This window comes from Cricetulus griseus, assembly GCF_003668045.3.
Source record: "Cricetulus griseus strain 17A/GY chromosome 1 unlocalized genomic scaffold, alternate assembly CriGri-PICRH-1.0 chr1_0, whole genome shotgun sequence".
Lineage (NCBI taxonomy): Eukaryota > Metazoa > Chordata > Mammalia > Rodentia > Cricetidae > Cricetulus > Cricetulus griseus.
In genome coordinates this window covers 268,822,487-268,844,012 of record NW_023276806.1, presented here as the reverse complement: position 1 = coordinate 268,844,012, position 21,526 = coordinate 268,822,487, and positions in this window count along the sequence as shown.

The window sequence follows — 21,526 nt, the reverse complement described above, 5'->3', positions numbered from 1 at the left end:
CAGGGGATCTAATATTCCTCTTTGGTCTCTGATGGCAGAGTAATGCACAACACACACACACACACACACACACACACACACACACACACACACACAAATAAATTAATAATAAAAACCACACTGCTGGTGTGTGCTTTATTTGCAAGGCTTTGATGAAAAATAAAGGTAATATGGTTTCTTTTGTTTTTGGTTTTTTTTTTTTTTTTTTTGATTTGGGGCTTGTTTGGAAAAAAATCCAATTTCCAGTCCCACTTTGGAGGCTTTGAAAATAGGAAGCAGTGAGAACTACAGTCCATTTCATACTAAACACAAAATATTATGAGCCAGACAGACGGAGGCTTCAAAGGAAATAATAAACAACAAAGCTCTTATATAGTTCATGTTTAAAGTATAACGCCTACCCGGTCCATTAGGTAATTTGAAGAGTCCCAGTAGCTTCAGCTACCTCTCTGAAGCCACCACAATTTTCTGTGGAAAGTAACTCTTCAGATTACAACTGCTGTTCAATAAAAGGAAACGATGCTGCACTTGTGACTCTCCTCCAGTGTTTCTGCATTGTCAACCTTTGATTCCCAACAGGGTGGGAACATACCCTGGTTTCTCCCAGGGATGTCTGCACCGTCTATTGAATACTGCTAACATGCACATTTCAGAGAGTTTAGAAATTGTTCCCCACACACAAAACAGAATTGCTTCTATTTACAATTTTACAGGTCATCTTCAGAATCTATTAATGCTGTAGTAAAAAAAAAAAGATAGAAATACTTTAGTATTGTTCCACACCATCCTGTTTGTTGTTTCTTTAGGATTTATGACACAAAGGTGTGACATTAACAATGAAAACATTCCAGGATCTTTCTTCAACTTTGTAAGAAAAAATAGTGTTACCCAAAGGAAAAAAATCATTTACAGTGTCCTAACAAAAGTTACAGCTCAGAAAGGAGGTTGTGTAGAATTAATTAAAGCCTGCATGCACACCACACACACACACACACACACACACACACACACACACACACAGAACACACACACACACACAGAGGGAGAGAGAGAGAGAGAGAGAGAGAATCATTATTAGTTTGCCTTAGTTTCTAACCTTGTTTTCAACTACAGACACCTCATACCTAATGCACTCAGGTCATGGTGTCTTAAGTAAGGTAGAATCATCTTCCAGTGAAAGCTATATGTGCAATTATATTGTATGAGAGAATTGTGTAAGCTTTTGAAAATCAATCTCATGTTTTAACAACCCTGAGGATTCATAAGGAGCAATACTATAACCCACCATGTAGTCCAGGCCCTCATTGAAATATGACTACATGTATCTTCTCCCTACTGTATCTCTAGGGCTCAGCAAGCAGTAGGTACTTACCTTAGTTTTTTCCATGTTGCTTTGATAAAATATCTATGACAAAAGCATTGCGAGGGAGAAAGGGCTTATTTTGGCTCATATTTCAAAGTTATAGTCTAGGGTGAGTCAGTTCACTTTATCCACACCCACACTACCACACTTTTAAAAATATGCAAAACAGAACCTCAACCCTGGGAATGGTACCACCCATAGTGGGCATTTTTTCCCCATCAGTTAATCTAGTCAAGATAATTCATGCACAGTGGCCTGTCTCCCAGGTGTTTCTAGATTTCACAAACTTGACAATTGAAATTAATCATCATAATACTCAAAAATTGTATGCTTATTGTTTTTGGCCATCCCCTACTACTGACAACTTCATCATAATGTATTAAAGCCATATAAGTGAACCTTTCTGAAAAATATAGAGGAGTTTCTGGTTCAGTTCTCCAAACATCAGGAAATTATGCTGTCTGGTTGAGTTTTTTAAAATTCATTTTACATCCTGACCATACTTTCTCCTTTCTTCTCTCCTCTCATTCCCTCCCAGGAACCCACTCCTCCTCTGTTTCTGTTGAGTATCAACAAAGCATGACCTATCAAGATGCAGTAAGACTAAGCACCTCCCCTTATATTAAGGATGGACAAGGCATTCCAATATGAGGAATGGGTTCCCAAGAGCTTGTCAAAGCATTAGGGACAGCCCCTGCTCCCATTATTAGGAATCCCACAAGTAGACCAAGTTATACAATATGTAGAGGGCCTAGGTTGGTGGTAGAGGTCTAGGCTCCCTAGTAATTGATTCAAACTCTGTGAGTCCCTATGAATCCAGTTAGTTGTTTCTGTGGGTTTTCTTGTGATGTCCTTGACCCATTTGGCTCCTACAATCCTTCCTCCCTCACTTCAGCAGGATTCTCCAAAATCCAGCTAATGTTTTGCTGGGTCTCTGCATCTGTTTCTATCAGCTATGGGATGAAGGCTCTGATGACTATTAGAGTTGTCACCAATCTGATCATAGCATAGAGCCAGTTCAGGCTACATATCCACTATTGCTAGGAGTCATAGCTGGGGACATCCTTGTAGATTTGTGGGAGTTTCCCTTATATCAGATTTTGATCTGACCTCAGAATGCACCCATTTCCAGTTATCTCCTTAGATACTCTTCCCCCACCATCTACTCCTTAACCCAATCCTCCAAGTTCCCATCCCCATCTGCCCCTGGTCAACTCAGGAGATCTCTTCTATTTACCTATCCCAGGGATATTCACATTCCCAACCCCCATAGGGCCTTCCTGTTACCTAACCTATCTGAGGTTGTGGTTTGAAGCATGATTATTCTTTACTTTATAGCTAATATCCACTTATGTGTGAGTACATACTTTGTTTGCCTTTCTGGGTCTGGGTTACCTCACTCAAGATTATTTTTTTCTAGTTTCACCCCATTTGTCTTCAAATTTCTTGATGCCATTATTCTTAATAGCTGAATAATATTCCATTGTGTAAATGTACCACAGTTTCTTTATCCTTTCTTTGGTTGAGGGGCGTCTAGGTTGTTTGCAGGTTCTAGCTACTATTAACAAAGTTACGATTAACAGCGATTGAGCAACAGAGCAACAGAGCAACAGAATTGAGCAAGTGCCCTTGTGGTACGATTGAGCATCCTTTGTGTATAGCTCAAGGTATAACTAGGTCTTGAGGTAAATTGATTCCCAATTTCCTGAAAAGCCACCATATTGATTTCCAAAGTAGCCATACAAGTTTGCACTCACACCAGCAGCAGATGAGTGTACCCCTTGCCCCATGTCCTCTCCAGCATAAGCTGTCATTGGTATTTTTGATCTCAGCCATTTTGACAGTTGTAAGATGGAATTTCAGAGTCATTTTGACTTGCATTTCCATGATGTCTAAAGATGTTGAACAATTCTTTCAGTGTTTCTCTGTCATTTAGGAATCTTCTGTTGAGAATTCTCTGTTTAGGTTAGTAACCCCATTTAAAATCAGGTTATTTTTTTTGTCTAGTTTCTTGAGTTCTTTATATATTTTGGAGATCAGCCCTCTGTCAGAAGTGGGGTTGGTGAAGATATTTTCCCATTCTGTAGGCTGTTGTTTTTCCTTGACAGTGTTCTTTACCTTACATAAGCTTTTCAGTTTCATGAGGTCCCATTTATTAATTGTTGATCTTAGTGTCTGTGCTACATGGATGAGTTTTTTTAAAGGAGAGTTTTACTTAAGATCTATGTCCATCTTGTAAATTAAACAACAACAAAATGAGTGCATGCCTTAGACTAATGTTTTAGAACTAGAATTCCTATTCTGAGATCATAACAAACACCTCGAGCCTTCATCTTGGCTCATGATGCCATAATAGACTTGGCATTTTAAATAGCAGATGTACATTTTCTTTCATTTCTAGAGGCATAAAGCCTCAAGATCAATTCCCAACAGATTGTATCCTGGTGAGTTCCCACTCTCTGGCTTTAAAGGGTTATCTTCTGGATATGTCCCTATATGGCTGTCTTTCCCTCTGCTCCCACAGAACTAGATTCCTGCTGTCTCTTCCTTTAAGAAAGGCAGTCTTGTCAGGCTAAGTGTTTACCCTTATGAGTTCTTAATGACCTGCTTAATGACCCTGTTTCCAAATATAATCACCTTGGATCTAGGGTTTCATATATGAATATAGGGTGGTGGACACAACTCAGTATGTTCCATTCTGAAGATGGAGGTTTCTGTCCTGTCTGGTCCCACAACCACTTCAGCCCCAAATAAACACATGGACACTATATTAATTATAAAACTATTGGCCGATGGCTGGGGCTTCTTATTGACTAGCTCTGTCTTAAGTATTAACCCGTTTCTATTAATCTAAGTATTTCCACATGGTCTTATCTTACCAGAGAAAGGTTGGAACCTGTTACTTTTTCCTCTGCTACATGGTGTCTCCTCTCAGTCTCTCTCCTTCCTTTTCCAACATTCTCATTGTCCTCTAGCCGTGCCTATCTTCCTGCCTCTATTGGCCAACCAGTGTTGTATTCATCAACCAATAAGAAAAACATATGTACAGAAGGACATTGCCATCATATTCTGTCTTTATAGAACTTACATAATGAGGTATTAAGAAGAAGAGCAAACATCACCCAAAGATTGCATATCATCTTCCAAGGAAATACTTCATTTTAAATTATACACAGGATAGTTGTAGCCTGTAGCAGGAGTATAACATTTTTGTTGTAACAATTTGCAGATTATTTATGATGCTATATGATATAAGGTAGAGATGTTATATAAGTTCAAAAGAGGACAATTATGAGAGCTACATCTCATGTAGCATGTCAATTTGATTGGGTCACTGTATACCCGAGAATTCAGTCAAACATTATTCTGTGTATTTCTGCACAAGTGACTTTGGATGGGATTAGTATTTGACTAGGTAGACTCCTACCACAGCACGAAGGTCTCATGTAATAAATCAAAGACTTTAATGGAAGAAGATGCTAAGTTTTCCTCAAGATACAAGAGATTTCTTCTGCCTGCCCATCTTTCTGGGGGAGAGAAGCTCTTCAAGCTCTGGCAGTCTCAAAAACAGAGAACCATAGTTGCTTCCCCTTTTTATGGACTCCTCCCAATCCTCAGCCTCAAACTGGACTAGAGTTTAAAGATTTTTGCAAATTCCCGCTGATTCGGTTTTTCTCAAGAATTCTGATAAATGCAGATGTGAATTTTAAAGGCCAGCTGTCTCCTCCTCCTCCTCCTCCTCAATTAATCATATGTATTGTAACTTTTTCCTATTTTGTCATGTTTGTATTCTGTTGTTGCAAAATTTAGAGATCAGAAAATCTCAGCCATAATTTCTAGTTTTATGACTCCATGTGTGAATCAGAAGCTTGAGCAATTACACAATATTTAAATGACTAAGAAAAAATTCCTAAATTCTCTGATGCACTCGTTACACGTCCTAGGGGGAATCATCTGTCTACTGTGACATCTTCTTTTTACGAAAGATCCCATAGAGTCTCTTTAGATCTCGTTGATAGCACATGTCAAAGTTCCTTAAATGTACAAGTCTGTCATGTAACTGAGAGTTTGGTATCAGTGCTGCATGATACATGTATGACTTTGTTATGATGGGTTTCTCTTAAATTAAAGGTTTCTAAAACTGGAGCTGGAGACATGCCTTAACAGTTTATTGCTGTTCTTGCAGAGGACAGGGCTGGGTTCGCAGCACCTACATGGTGCCTTACAATCATCTCCAGTTCCAGAAACTGTGATGCCCTCTTCTGGCCAGTAAGCTCTGCGTGTACATGGTCCATATACACACATGCAGATGAACACTCATAAACTAAAAGTAAGTAAGCATTTAAAAATGTTTGTAAATTTCTAAAACTTAGGAAACATCTTCTGAGTGTAGACTCCTTTGGCTAAAACCTAATCAGCTAAGATCACTATCCCTTCTCATTCATCCTCCTGGCTGACTTTGGAAATTCAGCACAGATTCACTTTTCTGGTGAAGGTTCTACAATTCTTCCATAATAAGTGTTCCCATAAGCCACCAGAGGACCAGAGGAGGCACATGTATACATTGTCATTACCTCTGAATTGCTTACTAACTTGTTGATCCTGTGGGCAAGCTGTTCTGTCAAAGTCACCTCTGGTGACTGTTAATTTGTGCCATCCAAAGTGGAGATGTGGATGGAGTTGGGAATACATGAAATCTAAGTCACTGCTGTTAGCAATGGGAACATAGCTTCATCTTTATCAGCTTCTCTAAGATGTTTACAGCATGTCTTCCCATATATTAAGCCCTGGTAATCAGAAAGATGGGCCATTCTTCTTCGTTCTATAGAACTCTAGATCATGGGGTTAGCACTCCAGAAAAGAGAGGTTTGAAGAGAAGGGCAGCATCAGATAAAATGCCAAGAGAAGAAAATATGCTAAATTAATTTACCACACCTTCTCACCTTCCGTCTACCACTATGATGAACATGAATACTTCTGAGAATATCTTACTTTTTTGCTCAAATTACATAGGAAAAAAAACATGAAAGCAGAGTTCTCTGATTAAAGTTAGCAGAAGGTTTTATGTTTCCTTTTGTCACTGAGTCATAAAGAAAGAAAACAAAACACACTCAGTTCAACCTAAATCTAACCAATCACATAGCTTTATTAAACACAGCATCAACAGAAAGAAAATATGTAGCGCTTTCTCAGGAAGGAAGAATGCCAAGAATAGAGTAATTTTCTGGCTTTGTCTTCAATATCTATAAATTTTGTTCCATACAATTCACTATGTTACTGAACAGCTGTTGATATTAAACATGAGGGGGAAATCACAAATGGACAGTGAAATACATCAGGGGTTACCAGATACTAACTAGCCACACTCCACAAGGACCCCACTGGTATCTGTTTTTGACCTCAGACTAAGAAAACACTTTCTTTTCTATTATTCCATCTCTTCATTTTTGTGGCCAAGTGTGTATTGGATACAAAACTTGTTCAGACCAAAACTTGGCATGTGAGCTCTGGATTTGACTGCACTTGGGTTACCACCAATTTGCAAAAGTAAAGTATGAATAATAATCTTAGTTATGAGAGTGCAAAGTAAAATAAATCTTTACTTTGCCATCTTATCGGGGAATATAAATCGATCTGGCATGCAAGTCAACCTTAATTTCTTATGTAAGGGTTCCAGATGTAGTTACAACTCTGTTTTATAAATATAACCAACATGTTAGACATAATGATATCTAAAGACTCCATGGATCTCAGACACAGCCTTTGCTTGGTGAACTCAATCCAAGCCTTGGGCCACAGAATTCAGGAATTTAACTGAGCTCATTTGACTGCATTACCACCATGCATACTTTCCTTGTCTCTTTGCTCCTGTCCCTTCACTTAGCTAATGTCTTTCTATTCCCTTTACCTTCTGACAAGTACATTCCTTCCTCCTATACACAGGCTATTGGTTCCTTGAGGCATTATTAGGTTAAATAAAGGAATCGCTTTTAGGATATACTATCTGCAACTATCAAAAAGTTGGCTGCTACTATTTGATTTTTATATAAGGTTAGACTTAATATTCGTACTGGCTAAGATTTTACACTTAGTGGAAAACTTACTTGTATAAGACCCTCATTGGTGAGCTGCCTACTTGATATGAGGATGCCATTGTTCCTGTGTTCATTGAATGAAGGCAACACCAACTGAGGAACCTCATCAACAAAGTCAGAGAAAGCCATTAAATCTACCTATGGAATATATACCAGTCCTGGTATATTTCCTCTTTCAGGGCTAGGGCACAATGCAGTGTGAGAATTCTAATTGGTCTTAATAATAAAACCATGGAATATGATATGGACTTAATACTGAAAGGTCAGAGAATTAAAGGAGCCAGGCACTAGAGAGACCTTTTACCTTCTGAATCCTCAGACTAAAGTAGGAAAGATCCTGTCTCTGGGAATCCTCAGACTGAATGCCTTCTCCTATCTCCTCTCACCTTATATTCCTCAATCTGCCCAGATATATCACTACTGTCTCCACCTCCTTCGTGCTGGGATTAAAGGCATGTGACTCCCAAGTACTGGGATTAAAGGTATGAGCCATCACTGCCTGACCTCTATGACTAAATAGTGGCTAGCTAGGTACTCTGATTTTCAGGAAAGCTTTATTTGTTAAAGCACAAAATTCTACAGCACAAGGTCACAAAGTTTTCTTTTTCTTTCATTTTTTTTTTAGTTTCCTTAAAAGTAAGAAAAGGGTAGGGCTGAAGAGACAACTCAGCAGTGACAGTACTAACTGCTCTAGTAGCCTATTGGAGTTTCATTCCTGGCAGCCATGTTGGGCAGCTCACAACAACAGAACTCCAATTCCAGGGCAATCTGGGGCCTTTCTTTAGGCACTTTCATTCACGTGCACACACCTCCATGTAGACACACATAATTAAAAATCATAAAAATCAATCTTTTACAAGGGCAAGTTTAGAAACATTAATAAAATTGTCTGCACTGAGACCAGCCTATCATGTCAGCTTGATCACCAAAGCCAGCCCAAACCCTTACCTTGTCTTGCTCCTTTCTGCGCTCATGAAAGACATTCAGGCAGTTGTTTCTGCTGTTTGCAACCTGTCATCACTCAGCAAAAGTAACTGTCCTTGCCTTGGTTATTATTTATTTATTTATTTATTTATTTATTTTATTTATTTATTTGTGATCAGACCAACATATGTGGAAGTTGGAGGGCAACTTGTAAGAGTTTTTTTTTTTTTCTCTCTCTCTCTTTCCACCATGTAGGTAGGTTCCAGGGATCAAACTCAGGGTGACACTTGGTAGCAATCCCCTTTACCCATTGTGATGGTTTCAATAAGGATGCCCCTCATAGGCTTATATATTTGGATAATTGTCTGCTAGTTGGTGAGCTTCTTCGGAAGGATCACGAAGTTTGGTCTTGCTGGAAAAGGTTTGTCACTAGGGTGAGCTTTGAGATTTTAAAAGCCAACACCTGACATAGTCTTTCTCTTTCTGCCTCTTACTTGAGGATCAGATGTAAGTTCCAATTCCATGCAGGCCTGCCTCCTGCCATGCTTCTTGCCATGATGGTCATGGACTCAAGTCTTGAAACCAAAATCAAGGTCCTAACTAAATGTTTTCTTACATAAGTTGTGTTTGTCTGGGGGACTCTTCCCTAAGACACCCACTGAGTCATCTCACCAACATTCCTGGCTTTTTCATAGCTCATTCTTGCACACTTCTGCACCAGTAGTGACTCCAAATACCAGGATATATTCTTTGTTGGCATTCAACTGAGTGCCTACCCTTAAAAAATGATTATTCTGGTTTGTATAGGGCTTTTCCATGCAGGTATATAACATGCTCAGTGTCCATTTCCTCCTCAGCTCTCCTATCCTCCCTTTTCCTGACCCTCCTTTCGTTAGTCCTCTTTGTCCTGACGTAGTTTCACTTCCACTCTCATGTCATCTTTCTATTAGCATTTCATGTGCATGTATAAGATCCATGACACACAGCTGAACACGATAGGTGTCTTTCTGAGACCGACTTAGCAGACATAATATAGTTTTCTCCAAGTCGTATCCATTTTACTGCAAACAACATTGTTTTATTCCTTATAGCTGAAAAACATTGCACTGTGTACATAAACCATAACTTTTTTTGGTCCTCTGTTAGTGTACACCTAACTAAAATGCTACAAAAATGCCGTTGCGCAAGTGTCTCTGTGATGTGGTGACTAACGTAGTGAAGAAACATCCTACAGAATGGCAGAAAACCTTTGCTAGTCACGTAACTGACGGAGAAGATGAATCTAGACTATACAAAGAACTCAGAAAACACTGTAACTACCAACCAAGCAATGCAAGCCATGAATGGGCCAAATAAATGAGCATATAGTTTCCAAAAGATAAAGCACAGTGACCAATAACTTCGAAAGCCATGGAAGAAATGCAAACTACGCCCTGATTTCATCTCGCCCAAGTTGGAATGATGGCCCTCAAGAAAACAAATAACAACAAGTGCAGGTGAGGATTTGGGCAAAGGATGACACTCATATGCTGCCGCTTGGAATGGAAACCAGTCCAACCACTATGAAAGCCAGTGACAAGGTTCCTCCAAAGTAGGTTTACTGTGGGATCTAGCCATCCCCTTCTTAGGTACCTATTCCAAATCTTCTCATCCTTTTTAAGATACTAAGCTCCTTTGGAATCAGTGGCAGCAGATGTTTTTAAGTTAAATTTTACTTTATTTGTATTCGTATGTATAGTCTGTGTACATATGCCTGCAGAGGCTTGACAGGGGAGTCAGGTCCCCTGAAGCTAGAGTTAAAAGGTGGCCATGAGCTGCCCAGTATGAATGCTCAAAACCCAGCTCAGATCCACTGGAAGAGCAACAAATGTTCTTAATTGCCACCCTTCCAGCCTGGCATCAAACTGTCATGTCCTTTGCTTCTCTTCCCCTGGCATCATCTCCTGTCTAGCTCCTTTCCCCAGTAGCCATGCTCAGACTTTATGATTCTCTTCTATTAAATTCAGTTTAAAGGGATTTTATTTTTCTTTCAGAATAAAGAAAACCTGGCCTCCTGATGCTCTCTATTGTTTTTCAATTAATTGAATTTCTATTCCTTTTTTGTCTGACATGCCATGGACTGACATGGGACCTGTTGCCATCAGCCTCTGGGGATCTGTCACATCCCTCTTCTCTACTGCCTTTAAGATGGTAAAATCTTCAGCAATACTGGCATCCTTTTCTCCCTTCTCTATCCCTGGACCACTGGAGACAGCTGGAAGAAAGGGCACATCTTACATTTTTTGCCAATGCAAACTTAGAATCACCCGTCAACCTCTCATCTCTTTTGAATAGACTTTCTGGTCCTCAGAGTCAAGCTCAAATCTTAGCCAGGTTCCTCTGGTTCCCACCCTCAGTCCCTACCCCTCCTTTTATCTAACAGCCTTGTGTCCTACTCTGCTCTGATGACTGAGGTCAAAAGGGCTGACTCATGCCAACTTCCTGTCTCCCTCCAGTCTTTGCTTTATCTCAAGCCACACCCTTCCTTCCTCCCTGCAATCTCAGAGGACATGATGTTGCTTCTCCCATCTGGAATCTTCACCATCCCCCTTCTCTCTGTGTGTTTATCTCTGCTTTCATTTTTAAGGCTTCTCCAGTGGTCACTCTTCTCAAAGTGTTTCTTAAGAACAGTCCCACAGTGGGGTTGGGTGACGTGATGCTCCTTGCCGACTTCCCAGGGCACACATGTATCCTCTCAGTGGCACTGTGTCATAAATCTTTTTGGTTGTCTGTTTCCTATTGGGAGGTCCTTGGGGTGAAAGGTCAGATTCTTCTCACCCAGTGCTTGGTGAAAACCTGTCCCAATAAAGAGATGGTTTTACTTTTCTGCTTTAAAAAAAAAATAATAATCACACTTTCATTCTTAACTGAGCCTGGCTGTATTCCCTTGGAAGCCTGGAGCAAAATCAAAACCAAAACAGGCCAACTAGATAGGACTATAGCTCAGTGGTAGAGAGCTTTCTTGGCATCCACAAGGCCCTGAGTTCTTTCCCCAGCATTTCAAAGGAACAAACAAACAAACAAATAGGAACAAAGCAAGCCAAACAGACCCACAGCAGGGATGTCTCAGGCTCTCATACCTTTTTTATTTGAAATAAAAACCATGTATGTGTGCTTCTTTATAAACATACAGAAATACATAGAGACAGTCCTATTTTTCTAAGATTTTGTGTGTTATTAAGAATAGATCTTTTGATTCACACCCCTAACACTGTAAAAAGTCAGGTTTTTGCTTTTGTCAAATATCCCTTTGGTGTCTCAGCTTACAAAATTGGAAGGTTAGATTAGGTAAACACTGTGGCCATTGCTACATGGAGGTACAAGTTTTATCAATGATAATAATGATGATGGTGATGACGATGATGATAACAGACTAACAGCAGTGTTAACAACAATAACAACAACACAGAGAACACAGAGACTCTTCCCATAGCAAAATAGCAAAGTCAAATCTGATAATCTGAAAATATTACATAATCCTTCTTTTATTTGACACCTCTGAAAGACAAGGATTTGTCTTCTAAATTGATTTCACATAAAATGGAGTAACCAAGTAAAATTGTGAGCAGTTGGCCTTTCATACCCAGGGGCTCCTAATCTGTGGAGTCAACATACTGTGAACCTAAGGAAAGACTTTATAAATTTCCACAAAGCAAAACTTGGAATTTTCATCTTGCCGAGGATTCTGCTGTGTCAACATGAAGTATGCCATAGGGAAGGGTCCCTGTTGTGTCCCTGCCATGTCAGGTCCTTCAACTTCCCTAAGGCACTTTCATGGACATTGCCTTGTAGCTTGTGCCAGGGCTGTGTACTCAAACCTACATGGGGTAATTATTACATCTGCACTGAACGTGGGCAGACATTCTTCCTGCCGTTATTCCCTGACTATTCAGTCTAAGAGCACAGCACATAGCGTATAGTTTGAATTAGGTATTATGAGTGACCTATAGAAGACAGAAAAGCACATAGCAGGAATTCATATGTGATGGGTAATACAAACACCACATTGTACAGTGAGATATACTTAAGCATCCTTGGCTTTTAGTACCCTGATCCTGGGACCAATAATTTGATAGCAAATGGACAATTTTATTTATATGCCACTTAACACTTTGGATTAATTCAATATGCTCTGACACAATTTCGCATATACATAATGCATAATGACCTCGTGTTGACTTTCTCCCACCTCTCTACCCCTCCCTTCCTCACCACAAAGCTCTCTATCATTTAAGTCTGTTCATTTTGCTTTGTGTCCCATGGAATTAACATTTTAAGACAAATTTTAACTTTGATAATAGTTTTAGATTAACAGAAAATTTGTGAAAACAATAGTTTCTTTGTCTCTTCACTAAAATGTTTCTTTCAGGTTAACGTTTTTAAGATATTGTGCTACGTTTCCCACGAATAAGGAACCAACATTGAGTTGTTATTACCATGCTAAGCAAACTCTCTCAACCACTTGAATTTCACTAGTTCTTATACCAGTTTTGCATTCCAGAATCATGTTCTGGATATGGTATGGACATTTAATAGCCACCCATGTCTCTTCAGTTTTAACTGGTTTTTCAGGGGGTCTCCCAGTCTGTTTTTCAGACCATTAAGGGTGTTGCAAAGGACGCTCTCCAGGAAATTCCTCAATCTGGCTCTGGTATATTCCTTACAGTGAGACTCAAACGGTATTTTAGGTAGAATACCATTCATGCAGCATCATGAATGGGCATGATCAGCATGACTAACGGCCAGTGCTATTAACCTTGACATTAGTGCACACAGAAATTTCTTATCTGTCTCTAGTTTGATTCATTTAGTAATCACAAAAGGGACAAAGCTGTCACCTCCCGTTCTATTTTACAGAGCACTTGAGGCAGCATCAAGTGCTCTGAAATACCGGTTGCCCCAGACATCTCTGACTACTCCTTAAAGTCACATCTAAGAGAACAGGAACCAATATCTTACAGTGTTTTCCAGTATGGCTCATCCTCATGCTTCCACCATTACTTTCCTTCATCGTTCGATGATCCATGTTTCCTTTATACCGTTGTATAAGCAACTTTGGGGGAAAATCCATATCAGAATAGCCAACCAACCAAGTAACAAATAGTAAACTATATAACTAAATACATTGGTTTAAATGCATGTTTAAAATGAAATTCCTTTCTTCAAGCTGTTGTTTTTGTGTCAGTCAAACCTTATGTACCTCAAGATTCATGGCTACTTTTTTAAAAAGGTTAATCCATTTTTTATTTTATGTATATGGGTTTTTTTGCCTGCATATATGTCTGTGTACAATGCATATAAAGTGCTCACAGGTGCCAGAAGAGTGGATTATATTTCCTAGAAATGGGATTACACATGGTTGTCACAGACTACATGGCTTACCCATCACTAACTCACTTCCCTGCATTCTGGAGGCTAAAGATCCCAGACTAAGGACTAAGGACTAAGGCCTGACAGGTTTGGTTTATTCTTATGTCTTCTTTCTTAGCATGCAGAGAGAGCTAAGTTCTTATTTTTACTTCCATGCTTTTTCTTTCTGAAGCTAATTCTTCTGGAATCTGTGGGCCCCAATTTCCTTTTATCCTAAGGGTAATGGTGAGATTAAATTAATGGCTAGATTGTGGTGGCTCTGCTCTTATGTGGTGTAATTTTCCAAATTCTGTAATTTATAAATTTCCAAATTCTGTAACTTATGATGCTGTATGAGAGGTGGGGCCTAGCTCATATCCCTTGCATGGGTTTGGTACATTGTGCAATGACTAGGCATGGGAATTTGTCTGTTTTGCCCTCCTGCTCTCTGTAATTCGATGACACCCTGTCCTGTTCTTCAGAAAGTAGACTGCTTATTAGGCCTATGACCCTGCTAGAGCTTGGGATTTACTCTGCACCCAAAATTATAAGTCGCAAATTCACCATTGTTTGAACTAACCAGTCTAAGCATTTTGTTGTAGTAACACAAATGACCAAGACAAGGTTATATTCTAAATTAATTATCTTTTTGGAAGACTTTATCTTTAAAACTGCTCCTGAAGAAACCACATGTAGGGAACTGAAAATAGGTCCTGTTTCTCATCATGTACAAAGACCTTAACATGAAGCCTGGGATGTTGATGTTATTATAGAAAAACCTGGGAACACTTAAGCATACAGATCCAGACAAATACTTTTTTTGAATAACACACTAACAGGAAAAAAAAAAACCCGGAAAAATACTGACAAGAGATTGAAACAAATTAAATCTTAGCACAACAGAAGAAAGAAAATACAGAGAGTAACTGGGCTATAGAATGGAAAAGAATCTGCTAGATTCTTATCTAACATAGATTGAATATCCAGAATGTATAAAGAACTCAAAAATATTTAAAACACAAAGAGCATGCAACTCAGTCAATAAAAAAATCAATGAACCAAACAGATAATTTGAAGGAAGTGCAAATGGCCAATGAATACATGATAAAAAATATCCAGTATCCTTTGTCATTAGGGAAAGGAAATTAAAATTACATCACAATCCCACATCACTTCAGTCAAAATAGTTGTCATGGGGAGAGTGAAAAAATAAGGAATGCTGATAAGGATGGAGGAGGGGACCCTCATGCACTGTTGATAGGAATGTTAATTAGCTTAGCTACTCTGGAAATCTATATTAAGGCTTTCCAATATCCTAAAAGAAGCCTGGTCTTATCACTTCTGAGTATACATCCCTAGGCATCAAAGGAAGGATGAGATGGAAATAAATACCTGCACTTCCTCCGCAGATCATGACATGGGTGAGAGTAACCCAGATGCCCGCCAACAGATGAATGAATAAAGAAGACATGGGGTAAACATATTATAGACTGCAGAGCCATATTTACCATGAGGAAGAACTAAACAATGACATTTACAGGAAAAATCATGGAACTGGAGATCCTTGGAAGCCAGCCTCAGAAAGGACAATCATCGTAAGTTTTCTCTCATGTGTTGAATGTAGAAAAGTAATAAAGGATGGCAATTGAGTAGGAAGAAAAGTATTAAGATGAGTAAGTGGGCGGTGAATAGAAGGGAGAGTAATGGGATGCTTCCTCGATCCTGTTGTACATTTGTCTGAAGGCATCACACTGAACCTACTGTTGTGTATGACTGTTAAAAGTTAAGCCCACCCAAGGACAAGGACAAAAGATGACTTATTTCCAAATATAACTCCCAGTTAGACACTGGGAGTACTAACTTAAATATAACACAGGAGGGGGCACAATTCACCTATAAGAGATCCAGTTCAAATCTAGCCTATATCAGATCCAGGGGTCAGAGCTAGCCACGTGGATCTGGAAGCTAATTAAACCACTCAGCTGTTCTGGAGTGTGTGTGTGTGTGTGTGTGTGTGTGTGTGTGTGTGTGTGTGTGTGTGTATGTGTGTGTGTCTAGAGCAGCCAACACTCCAGTAAGTTTAGGATTCCTTATCAAAAAAGATGGGACAGGATTTTGTCTGAATGATGGTCTTGCTTCCCATGACAGAATGACCTATTAAGCTCCCATTCTCACAGGAAAGGCAGCCGTTGGCTCTATTCTTTCCCTCCCACAAGAAGCTGGCCTTACAAGAAAACTCAGCCATAAAGCCTCTGGGGAATGAATCACATACATGCTGTGTGTGGTGTTCATTCAACCCTTTTGATAACTCTGTTTGCTTATTTAACAAATATTTGCTAAGCACTTACATTCTGAGCACCTCTTAAAATACAAACCTGTTTAATCCTAAACATTGACAAGAAGGAGTCATCAGATCTCCAATGAAGTGACATCACAACAGGCAAATCACTTAAGAAAGAGGAGAGCCAAGAGTTGAAGACGGCCAGCAGAAGTTAGACACATCTAGATCCTTATCCAAATTTTAGCTGTTTCTCCCTCACTAGCTTTCAGAGTGTCCACCTGTTGGCAATTACATTTACAGTTAATTGTAAGCTTCCTTCTGCTCTGTTCTCTACCATCGCCAACTTCTGGGAGAGGTGCAGCTAGTGTCTCCTGTTCAAGCCACACATTTTAGGATAGTAAATAAATCAGTGTGTTTTATGTTCTGGTTTGCCAACCAGGAACTAAGACTCTACTTTTAAAATGACAGAAACGTGTCTTAAACCTAGAAGAACAGAATAGAGACAACGCTGGAAAGCACGGGCGGTCGGGGAAGGGATTCTAAGGAATTTCAGGGAGGCATGATATGGGTAGAACTGTTAAGTAGAGAAACCAGAGAAAATAAGACAGCCTGGGACAGTGAAGGGGCCCAGCTCCTCCTCTGAGAATCCCGGAGAAGCTGACACTATAACTGGCAAGAGGAGACAGCCTCGGCGCTCTGTTTGCTCAGGTGCTGTATCAAGAGCAGTAGAATGGCGGCCATGCATCTCTGCCTCCTTCCTCAAGGGCGCTGTCAGTGATTCCCTCAAAGTAATAGAGCAGTTCTCTAAAGGAGGGGACAGGGGCTCGGTCTTGCTTTAAGTTCATCTGTAGAGGAGACCGAATAGAAGTATTACAGGTGGGTAGATGCAGATCTCTGACGTCACAGCTGGTATGAAGGGTCCGGGGAAAAACATGGCTTGAATCGTGTCTATGACGCCCCTACTGTAACTGTTGCTGCCTGCCTCTCTTCACTGTACTCCAAAAGGAATCAGTTCTGACAAGTGTTTCATGCCCTTCTGTCTAGAACCACAGCCCTTGCTATGGGCAAACAGCAAATGGAGTGTACATGCATACATTTATGTATGTATGCATATGCTAATTATCTTTGTCATTACTGTGATCAGATACCTGACATAAGTAACTTAGAGAAGGAAGGAAAAGGTTGTTTTGGCTCACCGCTTGGGGGATAAGTCTATCAAACTGGGGGAAATCTGGCAGAGGAATATAAGACTGTAGCCAGGAAGCAGAGAGAGAGGAAGGCCTGAGCTCAGCCATTCTCTTTCTTTTCTTTTCTTTTTTTTTTTTTTTTTTTTTTTTTTGGTTTTTCGAGACAGGGTTTCTCTGTGTAGCTTTGGAGCCTATCCTGGCGCTTGCTCTGGAGACCAGGTTGGCCTCGAACTCACAGAGATCCGCCTACCTCTGCCTCCAGAGTGCTGGGATTAAAGGTGTGTGCTACCAACACAACGCCCAGTTTACCATTCTCTTTCTTTTCCCTGTGTATTCAGTCTGGGATCTCAGTCTGCAGGGTGGTGGTGCCTAGTGTTTCATTATTCTCTCTTTTCTTAAACTGTTTTGGAATCGCCCTAGCACACATATTCAAAGGTGTATTTCTAGACTTTTCCCAATCCAATCCAATTCCATCGATTGTGAAAACTCATCGTCATCACAACTTATTCCACCCTATAGTCAACCCAGTCATAGATTTTCAAGCATGACAAGCAAGAGAACATCCTCAGATTGTTTGAGAATGTATCAACTACAAAACACTGGCAGTGAGACATGGGATTGAATAATGTGAGCAACAGAACGAAATAATTCAGGAGGACAGAATTACTTAAAGGCTGGAAGTAGCATTATTAAAGACAGTTTAAAAGGCATTAGAATTCACCAAGCAAGAACAAGCCAGTGTGAAAAAGTATCAATTCACAATTAAATAACTTGACAAAATTCACTCCTGAAGTTTAATAATAATCAAAAGACAAATGTAGACATCCTGGAGATCAATTTTAGAAACACTGTCAGAATATAGATGAAAAAGCCAAAAGGAAATGGAGAAGACATTTGTCTAGTTTACTTTTGCTGCTGTGAAAAAAAAAAAAAAAAAAAAAAAAAAAAAAAAAGAACCACTGACTGAAAACTGCCTGAGGAGGAAAGGGAAGAAAGGTGCGCTTTTTGGCTTGCAGGTTATATATAGTCTGTGGGGAGAAGCCAAGCCAGGAATTCAAGGCAGAAACCTGGAGGAAGGAACTTAAACAGAGACCATGGAGGGATACTGTTTACTGATTTGCTTTCTCTGAATTACTCAGCTGTCTTCCTTTGACAGCCCAGGCCCACCTGCCCAGGGATGGCCTTGCCCTCAGTGGGCTGGCCATGCTATACTGATCCCTAATCATGAGCACACACTACAGACTAATCTGATGGCAGCAATTCCCTGGTCCCCTTTTCTTAAGAGTGTCGAGTTAACAACTGAATCTAACTATGACCCCATTCTAGAAGAAGGTGGTAGATGCATGCAATGGAAAAATCACCAAAAAACTATCAGGAGACTGGACCCAGCTAAAGTGGAAGAATGTAAAATATATTTTAGAGGTGGGACTGTGGCCACCAGAAAAAGTAATAAAAGGCATTGACTGAGATTAATTCCTCTGGGAAATAGGTGTACACCTCTATATAGCAATTGACTTTTTTCTATCATTGTCTTACACATGCAGACACACACTTACGTATCAAACTGATATCTAAATAGTATGAACTTGTAGTTAAGGGAAGAGTGGAGATTACCACCCCAGAGGAGTGTGACATCTGACACCAACCTGTCCCCTTTGTAACCTCTGGATGGAGAGGTAAACTTGGACTGTATCCCCACTGCAAACACACAGATGCCTTCACAATCACATGCCAGGGTATAGGCAGCATGAGACAGGGATAACTGTATTATGGCAAGTATTATATGTTAGCATGTAAATACAGATATGAAGGTTCTCTATGTGTCAGCCAACATACCTGCTACCCTCCATTCTACCACTAGTTAAACAGCTCTGTCCAGAAGCCCTTGTTGAAAGACCCAGAGAGCTTGACAAAAGCATTCATTGTGTAGGGATGGCCAGTAACTGGTAGTCTATGACCTGCTGGGGACATAACCTGGTTAGTTACTTTTCCATCACTGTGATAAATGGAAAGGAGGAACAATGGATTTTGGCTCATGGCTTCAAAGTATTCACTAGAGGTTGGCAGACTCCATTTATCTTGGCCCATGGCAAGGCAAATGCCATCGTGATCATAGAATAGAGTAGATTCATGTCACTCATTTCATAGATGCCAGGAAACAGAGGGCACGCTGTCTGGAGACAAGATACACCTTCAAAATCCCAACTCCAGTGACAGTTCAAATCAGGGGCAAGTTTCAGCCATCTCCACTATCTCCCGGTGGCTGACTCAGTCATGAATCCATACACAGATCAACCCATCGTTTAAGACAGACCCACTCTCATCCACTCACTTTTTCAGCCCTACCATCACCTCAGGACTGGACCTTTAACGCATGAAGCTCTGCTGTAATTGTTCCAAATGCATCACAGAGCTCCTGGTGTCTAGAGTGAAAGGAAGTTAATAAAATCTCTTTCCAGCTTCAAACATTTAGCTGGAAACTAACAAGGTCAGAGTTGCTGGGCAAAGATCCACAAACTGCAACTCTCCGATCTCTGGTGCCACTAAAGTGGCACAGCTGGCCTCCAGCTCTCATATCCTGTTCTGGTTCTCAGGGATTCTACCACCAATTTAGAGCATGCATTCCTTTCCAGAAGCTACTCCTTTTACTTGGGTGAGCTTGGAAAAGGCTTTATTGAAACTCAAATGACAGTATTAAAAAAAAAGCCTGGGAAAGAGCAGTATTCACTTGGCATTCAGAAGTGACAAGGGGGCTGCTGGTGGCTACAGTGGACGGGGTGGAAGGTGGCTGGTGTGTGTTCTGTGTAACAACAGCTGGTACCAAAGCGGCCGGGGATTGACACTGAGACCATTTTTTCCCAAGTTGTATGGATATTTAAAATTTCGTGATGTTCTATACATTTAAAAGGGTTGTTGGAGATCTCCACATATTTCTCAAAGTCTCTTTTCTGTTTAGATGGTATTTTTTAAAAAGGAAAGAAAACTTTTCAACTGTCTTTAATGACAGTTTTGTCTTTCAGATCCAGACAATGGACTGCACACAACTCAAACTTTCGAAATCAGAACTGATAAAATGTTTAGAAGACATTGCATGGATGTCCCTTGTTGCATGTCCCTTCTGGAAAGCCCTTGATGGGACACATGGAGGACAGAGAAGTCCCTGGTGCCAGTAAGAGACTGGTGTGTCTCTGACAGTCATTGTTTGATTTCCTCCTCTTGAACAAGGGAACTTCATGCCAGAGAAGGCCAACTCTGTAGATAGGGATATAAACACTGTCCCTTTACACTCAGGTGTGAACAGAGTCAAAAGGCCAACTCTGTGTTGCTGTATCCCTTTATGCTCAGGTGTGATCACAATCAAAACAAATTGTTCAAGCTGCAAATGACCAAACACCATCTGATCCAAGTTAGGCTTAGCAAGAAAGCCGGTCATGAAATTAATTATGCCTCTTTGTAGCATCCGATCTAAAGCCCCATGGTCTTTAATCCCCAAGGTCACCTAAATTAAGTCCTGATACTTTCTAATAAGTCATACCTGACATTTAAAGAGTTTTCTAACACTCTTGCTGATCTAGTCTGGTCTCCATGGAGTGTCTCTCTCCAAGAAACCATAGTAAATCCAATTTATTTGGCTCCAGGGGGATTAGCTTGGTCTCTGCTGAAGGGTTTGACAATCTGTGACTCTCTACCCTTTCTGATTTTCCTTGTCTCGATTACTAAAGAGCAGTGACACCCTTAGTCCTGGCAGTGATCTGCACATTTACCATCTGTGACGAGATAGGGGCTTTGTGTGGGTTTCTCTCTGATAGCATTCCTGTTGCTCTTTCTTTCCATGTTATTTTATGGACAAGAGAATGCCCTTGCTTCACAGTACTGTGACGATCATTTTCTGAACCCTCTTTGTAACCAATCAAAGAGGGAGTTAGCAGCACAAAGCTTTGAAGGCCCTAGGTAAATCTGGTAAGGTCCCAATAACTTCATTCACTTTATTATTTTTTACAGCTGTCTCCCAGCTGCATAGCCTTTCAATTTACAAACAGCACAGTTCTTCCACATCGATATCAGCCAGATTTTTTAATCCAATTAAAGGTAAAAAAAAAAAACCCTGCAAAATGAATAATAATAAAAGCTTGGAGGACATCAAACAAGGAAACAATAGTCGTGCAGGGTTTTGGAGCCCTGATGTCAGTTCCCTCTCTTGGTATGATGCTTGGAATTTAACTCACAGATTTTCATCGCAAGAGTTTTAGATCCCAAAGCTCTACCTCAAGTTCTCCTAATTTTCCTT